This window comes from Petaurus breviceps, unplaced genomic scaffold (genome assembly GCF_028583685.1).
Source record: "Petaurus breviceps papuanus isolate PSGF00001 unplaced genomic scaffold, PetGlider_PUasm1.0 296, whole genome shotgun sequence".
Classification (NCBI taxonomy): Eukaryota; Metazoa; Chordata; class Mammalia; order Diprotodontia; family Petauridae; genus Petaurus; species Petaurus breviceps.
Genome location: NW_027186046.1, coordinates 636,484 through 646,433, shown reverse-complemented (window position 1 = coordinate 646,433; position 9,950 = coordinate 636,484).

Sequence of the window (9,950 nt, the reverse complement as noted above, 5' to 3'; positions counted from 1 at the left end):
ATGAATTGTGTATGATGTGGTCATTCTAAAAAGCAAAGTTGGATAAGAAAATGTAAAAAAGGAGCAATTATCTCATAAAAACATGAGTAAAAGAAAGAATAGAAAGGAAGCAGGTATGAGTGGAATGTCGCTAATGGAACCTTACTCTCATGTGTGCTAAATAGGAAACAAGGTGTGCATCTGAAGAGATTGAGAAGCTTTCTGATCTTCTAGAGATGTGAGAAAACTGGGAGACAGGATGGATTAGGGGCTTTTAGAATGATGTGTAGTATAAAATTAGGAAGGTGTATGGAGAAGATAAAAGAGGGACTTTAAGAGGGATAGGTAAAATAAGTAATAAGTAGGTAAGGGAAGAAGATAAGGTAACAGGGATAGGGTGAAAAGAGAGAGAAGGAAAAGAGTAAGTAAAAATAAAATGGAGGGAAATTCATAAATAGTAATTATAATTTTGAATGTGAATGTGAACTCACCCATAAAACAGAGATGGAAAGCAGAATGTATTAAAAACAAGAATCCAACAACATGTTCTTTACCAGAAACATATTTAAAATGAAAGAAACACATAGAGTTAAAATAGAAGGTTTGATAGAATTTATTATGCTTTACTTGAGATGATAAAGTGAGGGTACCAATTATTGATCTCAGACAATGTCATGTCTAAGATAGATTTAATTAAAAAAGATAAAGGGGGTATTTACATTTTGATAAAATGTCCCATAGATAATGAAGCAATAGCAATACTGAACCTATATGTTCCAAATACTATAACATCTATTTTTTAAGACCAAAGTTAAATGAATTGCAAGTGGAGATAAATAGTAGTACTATGATAGTAGAGAAATCCAATCTTCCCCTCTTAGAACTTGATATATCTAACCAAAAATTTAAAAAAAATTTAAAAAGAACATAAGAAATTGAATAGAATTTCAGATAAGTTACATCTGATAGTTATTTGGAGAGGATTGAATGGAAACAGAAAGGAATACACTTTTTTCTCAGTAGCTCATAGTACCTTACAAAGATAGACCATATATGAGTACATAAAATTTTTGTAGTTAAAAGCAGAAATTTTTAAAATATCATTTTCACATCTTGAAATAAAAATAATATTTGATAAGAAGTCAAGGAAATAGATTGAAAATTAATTGGAAATGAAACAAACTAATATTAAATAAGTGCTTAAATAAGCAAATAAAGAAAAAATAATGGAAATAATTTCATAAAAGAGAATGACAATAAGGACACAACATATCAAAACCTATTAGACACAGCAAAAGGGGGATTAGAAGAAAATTTGTATCACTAAATACTTACATCAATAAAATAAAGAACAGACTGATGAATTGGGTATGCAATTAAAAAAAACTAGACAAATAGCAAATTAAAAATTTTCAATTAACCCTAAATTGTAAATCTTAAAAATTAAATGTGAAATAAAAATGAGCATAAAAAAAACATCGAATCAACAAATAAAGCCAGTTTATGGGGGGAAAAGAAGTAAAATAGATAAGCAATTAGTTAATTTGATTTAAAAAGAGACAAAAGAAATCCGAATCTCTGGTATAAAAAAAATGAAAGGTCAAATACAGCACTGATGAAGATGAAATTTAAACAATTATATGGAGTTATTTTACAAAATTATATACCAGTAAATTTAATGATTTAAGTGAAGTGGAAGAATATTTGTAAAATTCACAAATCACATAGATTAACAGAACAGAAAATAGGAAATCTAAATAGATTTTTTAAAAAAGGCAAATTAAACAGACCATAAATTAATTTTCTAAGAAGAAAGAACAAGTACCAGAAGGATTGACAATTGAATTCTTTCAAATATTTAAAGAACAACTGGTTTCAATATTAAATAAATTATTTGGAATATTAGGTAAAGAAGGAATCCTAGGAAATTCCTTTTATGAATCAAAAATGATACTGATACCTAAACCAAAAGGATAAAAACAGAAAAATAATAATATAAGCCAGTGTTGTTAATGAATATGGATGCAAAAGTCCTAAATAAATACAAGCTAAAAGATTACAACAACATATTACAAAGATTGCACATTATAATTAAGGAGGATTTCTACCAGGAATGTAAGGGATGGTTAAAACTAGCAAAACCATTTACATATTTGATTCCATGAATAATAAAATTTAAAGATTGATGATTATATCTATAGATGTAGAACAAATTTTGAGTAAGTGGAACTCAAAAAGTGGAATAAAGGCAGGGACTCACCTGAACTCTCCCCCAAATAACCCCTCCCATTTTTTTTTCGAAATTACTCTAAACAAATTCTTGAGCAACAACAACAACAAAAAAAAAAGAAACAGAAAAAGAAAAGGACTGAGTGAAACAAATTTCCAGCTCAAGACAATTTGGAATTTCAGGAGGAAAGGTCTGTTGCACCAGGGTGAGAGAGGAGTGTAGTCCAAAGCAAGCAGCACCAGCATAGACCTGGCCCCAACAAACCCTGAGCAGGCCTCAGGATAACTAAATCACTGTGAAAAGTTGGGATTTCTAGACCTTTCAGCCCATAGATGCGAAAGAAAGCTCAGAAGGTCAGCAGGAAAGATCTGTCAAGCCTGGGAGAGAGTGCAGCACAGCCCAGAGCAGCCCGGGGCACAGCAAACCAGGAGTAGGCCTTGGCAGTGACTGAATCAGCAACAGCAGTAGCTATTTCTGGAGCTCTGAGCCCACAGACAGTAAGGGTCAGAAGGAGATTACAGGGATCTATTTGCTAGCACTGAGGCAGGTCTCTGTTGCTTTGCCCATACTCAAACCCAGGTCATTATCCTGGATGGCAGATGCAGAGTGAGGAGGAGGGTTTTCACACAAGAGCTTCCAACCAAAGTGGGAGAAGGGGGACAGACCCTCTTCACAGTTCAAGGGCAAAGAAGAGTGCTTGTGGTTGCTCAACAGACCATAGCACAGGCCAGGAGAGTAGCAAACACCTCTTCTTAGATCTACCATCTTGGACGAACTGAAAACTTAAAGGAGCCCAGAGGTAACTCTGAAAACAGCTACAGAAAACTCTTGAAGCCTGGTACAATGTGCCCTCCACCCTAAAAGCAGAACCCTACTTTAACAAAGAACAAAAAATCAAGTAACAGACTGGGAAAATGAGCAAAGAACATGAAAAAAAAACACACTGACTATAGAAAGTTAAAATGATGACAAGTAAGATCAAGACACACAAAAGAAGACAACAAAGTCAAAGCTCCTACATCCAAAACATCCAAGAAAAATATGAATGGGTCTTAGGTCACAGAAGAGTTCAAAAAGGATTTTGAAAATTAGTGAGAGAGGTAAAGGAAAAAAATGAGAAAAATAAGAATGATACAAGAAAATGATGAGAAAAGTGTTAACTGTTTGTTAAAGGAGACAAAAATTTATTGAAAAAAAAAACACCATAAAAAACAGACTAGCCCAAATTGTAAAAGAAAACCAAAAAGTCAATGAGTAGAAAAATGCCTTAGAAAGCAGAAATGGCCTAATGGAAAAGTGGGTCCAAAAGTTCGTTGAAGATAATAATGCCTTAAAAATCACAATGGACCCAATGGAAGCTAATGACTTTATGAGAAATTAAGAAATAATCCAGCAAAACTAAAAGAATTTTTTTAATGAAAAACAATGTGAAATCTCATTGGAAAAACAACTGACCTGAAAAATAGATCCAGGACAGATGACGTGAAATTTATTGGACTATCTGAAAGCCATCATTTTAAAAAGAGCTTACATATTATCTTCCAATAAATTATTAAGGAAAACTGCCCTGATATTGTAGGATCACAGGGTAAAATAGAAATTGAAAGAACCTACCTCTCATGTCCTGAAACAGATCCCAAAATGAAAATTTCTGGGACTATTAAGGCAAATTCCAGAGTCCCTAGGTCAAGGAGAAAATTGCAAGCAGACAGAAAGGAACAATTAAAATCGTGGTGGAGCCAGAATCAGAATAACACAAGATTTTTTTTTAATTAAAAATTTTTTGGTATTTTTTAATTTGTTTGTTTACTTTTAGTTTACAGGATTCAACTCCCAAATTCCTTGAGTTTCAAATTTTCTCCCCTTCCTCCTGCTCCCCATGGTGGCATAAAAACAAGTATAGGATCTACAAATAGTTCCATATTAGACATTAGTCAGGTTATAAAGAAGGGTTGTATGAGATGGAATAAACAAAGGGAAAGAGGAAGCCAAACCAAACAAGAAAAAGAAAGAGAGAAAGGAATTTGCTTCAATCTGCATTCAAACTCTGTCCTTTCTAGTTCTTTCTCTGAATGTACACATCTCTCTCCATCATGAGTCTTGTGGAGTTGTCTTATAACCCTGCATTGCTGAGAAGAGTCCAATCAATCAAAGTTGGTCATCATACATATGTTATGTCTGTAATTGTGTACAGATTTCTCCTGGTTCTGCTCTTCTCACTCAGCATCATTTTGTATAAGCCTCTCCAGGTAAATATGAAGTTCATCTGCTCCTCGTTTCTTATAGCACAATAGTATTCCATTATATTCATATACCACAACTAATGTAGCCATTCCCCAGTTGATGGGCATCCCCTTAATTTCCAGTTATTTGCCACCACAAAAAGAGCTGCTATAAACATTTTTATACCTATGGGTCTTCCTCCCACTTCTGTCATATCTTTGGGATACAATCCTAGAAGTGGTATTGCTAGGACAAAGGTTCTGAAATTACTTATATCCCTTTGGGCATAATTCCAGATTGTTCTCCAGAATGATTGAATCAGTTTATAAATCCAACAACAATGCATTAGTGTTCCAATTTGTCCAAATCCTCTCCAGCATTTGTCATTCTCCTGTTTTGTTATCTTAGCCAATCTGACTGCTGAGATGTGATACCTCAGAGTTGTTTTGATTTGCATTTCTCTGATCAATAGTGATTTAGAGCATTTTTTCATATGCTTTAAGATACCTTTAATTTCTTCCTCTGAGAAATGCCTGCTCATATCTTTTGACCTTTGATCAATTGGGAAATCACTTGTATTATTATAGATTTCACTCAATTCTCTGTATATTTTAGAAATGTGACCTTTATCAGAGACATTGGTGGTAAAGATTCTTTCCCAATTGTCCACTTCTCTCTCTTTTTTTTTAAAGCAATTGGGGTTAAGTAACTTGCTCAAGGTTACACGGCCAGGTGTTTCTGGGTGGGTGCTAAGTGTCTGAGCCCAGATTCGATCCCCAGGCCCGACACTGGGGTCAGTGCTTTTACTCGCTGTGCTACCTGGCCGCCCCAATCCACTTCCCTCTTAATCTTAGTTACATTGGCTTTATTTGTACAGAAACTTTTCAGTTTCATGTAATCAAATCATCTGTTTTGCATTTTATGATGCTTTCTAATTATTGTTTGGTCATAAAGTCTTCCTTCTCCATAAATCTGACAGGTAAACTTTGCTTTCACAGATTGCTTACAATATATGCCTTTATACGTAGATCATGAACCCATTTAGACTTAATTTTGGTATATGGTGTTAGATAATGGTCTATGCCCAGTTTGTGCCATACTATATTCCAGTTTTCCCAGCAGTTTTGGTTAAATAGAGAGTTCTTATCCCCAAAACAGGGGTCTTTGGGTTTATCAAACAGTAGATTGCTATAACCATTGACTGCTGAGTCTCCAGTACCCCATCTATTCCATTGATTCCCTGCTCTATTCCTCATCCAGTATCAAGTAGTTTTGATGACTGATGCTTTATAATACAGATTAAAATCTAGAATAGCTAGTCCACCTTCCCTAGCATTTCTTTTTCATTAATTCCCTTGATATACTGGACCTTTTGTTCTTCCAAATGAATTTTGCTACTATTTTTTCTAGTTTTGTAAAGTAATTTTTTGGTAAATCGATTGTTATGGTACTAAATATGTCATTTAATTTAGATAAAATTGTCATTTTCATCACATTAGCTCAACCCAGCCAGGAGCAATTGATGTTTGTTCAATTAGTGAGATCTGACTTTATTTGAGTGAAAAGTGTTTTGTGGTTGTGGTCATATAGGTTCTAGCTTTGTTTTGGCAGGTTGATTCCCAAGTATTTTAGAATGTCTACAGTAACTTTACATGGGATTTCTCTTTTTATCTCTTGCTGTTGGATTTCATTGGAAATATACAGGAATGCGAAGATTTATGTGGGTTTATTTTCCATCCTGCAACATTGCAAATTTATTTATTGTCTGAAGTAGTTTTTTACTTGATTCTCTAGGATTCCCTAAGTATATCATCGTATCATCTGAAAAGAGTGATAGCTTGGTCTCTTCTTTACCTAATTTGATCGCTTTGATTTCTTTTTCTTCCCTAATTTCTACTACTAACATTTCTAGTACCAGACTGAATAAGAGTAGTGATAGTGGATACCCTTGTTCCACACCTGATCTTATTGGAAATGCTTCTAGTTTATCTCCATTAAATATAATACTTGTGGATGGCTTTAAATAGATGCTACCTATTATTTAAAGGAAGACTCCATTTATTCCTACACTTTCTAGTGTTTTAATAGGAATGGATGTTGTATTTTGTCAAAAGCCTTTTCTGCATCTATTGAGATGATCATGTGGTTTCTGCTAGTTTTATTGTTGATATGATCAATTGTACTGATGGTTTTCCTAATATTAAACCATTCTTACATTCCTGGAATAAATGCTACCTGATCAAATTGTATTATTCTTGTGATAAGTTTCTGTAGTTCTTTTGGTAATATTTTATTTAAAATTTTTGCATCTATATTCATGAGAGAAATTGTTCTATAATTTTTTTTCCATTTTATATCTTCCTGATTTAGGTATCAGTACCATATTTGTGTCATAAAATTAATTTGGTAGGACTCCTTCTTCACTAATTTTCCCAAATAGTTTGTAGAGTATTGGAATCCATTGTTCTTTAGATGTTTCAGAGAATTCACTAGTAAATCCATCTGGCCCTAGAGATTTTTTCCTAGAGAGTTGACTGATGGCTTGTTCAATTTCTTTTTCTGAGATGGAGTTATTTAAGTAATTTAATTCTTCTTCAGTTAATCTGGGCAACTTATATTTTTGTAAATATTCATCCATTTCACTGATTGTCAAATTTATGTGCATACAATTTGGCAAAACAATTCCTAATTATTGCTTTAATTTCCTCTTCATTGGAGTTAAGTTGACCCTTTTCATTTTTAATACTCATAACTTGTTTTCTTCTTTTTTTATCATATTGACTAAGGGTCTATCAATTTTATTGGTTTTTGCATAAAATCAGCTGTTAGTTATTTTAAATAATTTAATAGATTTCTTAATTTCAATTTTATTAATCTCTCCTTTGGTTTTCATTATTTCTAATTTACTATGTAATTGGGCATTTTCAATTTGCTCTTTTTCTAGCTTTTTCAATTGCATGCCCAATTCATTGACCTCCCTTGTCTCTAATTTTTTCATGTATTCACTCAGAGATATAACAGTTCCCCTAAGAACTGTCTTTACCACATCCCACAAATGTTGGTGTGTTGTCTCATTATTGTCATTCTCTTGAATGAAGTTACTGATTGTTGCTATAATTTCTTGTTTGACCCACTCATTTCTTAATATTAAATTGCTTAGTTTCCAATTAGTTTTTAGTCTATCTTCCAATGGCCCTTTATTGCATATGATTTTTATTGCATCGTGATCTGAGAATTATATATTTAATATTTCTGCCTTTCTGCACTGAATTGTGAGGTTTTTATGCCCTAGCAAATGGCTGATTTTTGTATATGTGCCACGTACCACTGGGTATAAGGTATATTCCTTTTTATCCCCATTTGATTTTCTCCAGAGATCTATCATATCTAGCCTCTTTGAAATTTTATTCACCTCCTTAACTTCTTTCTTGTTTATTTTGAGGTTAGATTTATTAAGTTCCAAGAGGAAGAGATTAAGGTCCCCCACTAGTATAGTTTTATTATCTATTTCTTCTGCTAATTCCCTTAACTTCTCCTTTAGGAATTTAGATGCTATACCACTTGGTGCATATATGTTAAGTAATGATATTGCTTCATTCTCAATGTTGCCTTTTAGCAGGACATCGGTTCCTTTCTTATCTCTTTTAATTAGATCTATTTTTGCTTTTGCTTTATCTGAGATTTCTACCCCTTCTTTTTTTACTTTAGCTGAAGCATAATATATTCTACTCCAGCCTTTTACCTTTACCCTGAGCTTTTCCCCTCATTTCAAATGTGTTTCTTGTAGACAGCATATTGTAGGATTATGGTTTTTAATCCATTCTGCTATCTGCCTCCATTTTATGGAAGAGTTCATCCCATTCACATTCACAGTAATGATTACTATCTATCTCTTTCCCTCCATCCTATTCCCTTCCCTGTTTATGTTTTTGTTTCTTCCTTCTCCTGACATGGACAAATGAAATGGACATGACAGCCAAGCCAATTATAATTTGATAAGAGTGTTTATTAACCGTGGTGACTGCCTCCCTAGTAAGGAAGACAGCATCAAGTCTCCTGAAAGGTGCGTTTTTATAGAAAAATATGTTGCTAACAACAAAATGTGGTTCCAATGGGGTGTAATGCCATTTCTAATGAAGCCTTGATTACCAAGCAAAGCCCTAGATACAAACATAAACAGACCTGAATCTGGGGCATGTTTCTAGCAACACAGGTGAAAAGTTCCTTCACTATTGTGGCCTATTAGGTGGTTTCCAGGGACCTGGTAGGGGCCGCTTCTGGCAGGTTTAGGGGACTTTGGTGTACAATTTCTGATGGGCCCTTCGCTCCCTTCCCCTCCTTAAGGGTTTTCCCTTTGACCACCACCTCCTTCAGTATTGCCTCCCTGTGACTCCCCTTCTTTACCTACCCTTTCCCCTTACTACTATTTCCCTCCCTTCTAACACCCACCTAGTTATTCCCCCTTACCTCTCCTACTGCCTATAAAACACAACTTATTTTTATACTTATCAGAATATGTTATTCCCTCTTTGGTCCCAAACCGATGAGAGTCAATTTCATACAGTGCTCCTCTCCCTCCCTCCATTCCTCCATTAGAATGAGTTTTTTTATCTTTTCACATTAGAATCGTAAACTTAATTGACTATGCTGATCCCTCTTTGAACCAAAACCAATGTGAATAATGTTCAAATAAGGTTCATCTCCCTCTCTCCTTCCCCTCTAATATAGTATGTCTTTATGCCTCTTCATATGGCATAATTTACCTTTTTCTGCTTCATCCCTTTCCTTTTATCCCATTACCATTCCTTTGAACCCCTTAATGAGGGTTTTTTTTAATCATCAAATTAGTTCATTTATACCCACACCATCTATCTTGTATATCTCTTTTAAAGGTTGTGACAATCATATAAATTTCAATATTGACAAGTATCAGATTCTCACATAAGGATGTAAACAGTTTTTTCTTATTGCATCCCAAGTTGTGTGCATGTGTGCATGAGTGTGTGTGTGTGAGTGTGTTTTCCTTGTTTACCTTTTCATGTCTTTTTGAGTCTTGTAATTGGCAATGAAATTTTCCATTGACGTCTACCTTTTTCATCAGGAGAGTCTGGAAGTCCCTTATTTCATTAAATAACCATCTCCTTGCCTGAAAAATTATGCTCAGGTTTTCCTGGTAGTTGACCCTTGCTTGCAGCCCTAGCTCTTTTGCCTCACAAAATATCAAATTCCAATCCCTCTGATCTTTTAATGTTGAGGCTGCTAGGTCCTGTGCAATCCTGACTGTAGTTCCACGATACTTGAATTGGTTTTTTTTTTTTGGCTGCTTGCAGTATTTTCTCCTTAACCCTGTAATTCTGGCATTTGGCTACTATATTTCTTGGAGTTTTCAATTTGGCATCTCTTTCAGGAAAAGTCCGGGGAATTATTTTGATAACTATTTTACCTTCTGATTCTAGGACTTCAGGACAGTTTTCTTTGACAATCTCCTGAAGGATGTTGTCCAGGCTGGTTTTTTCAT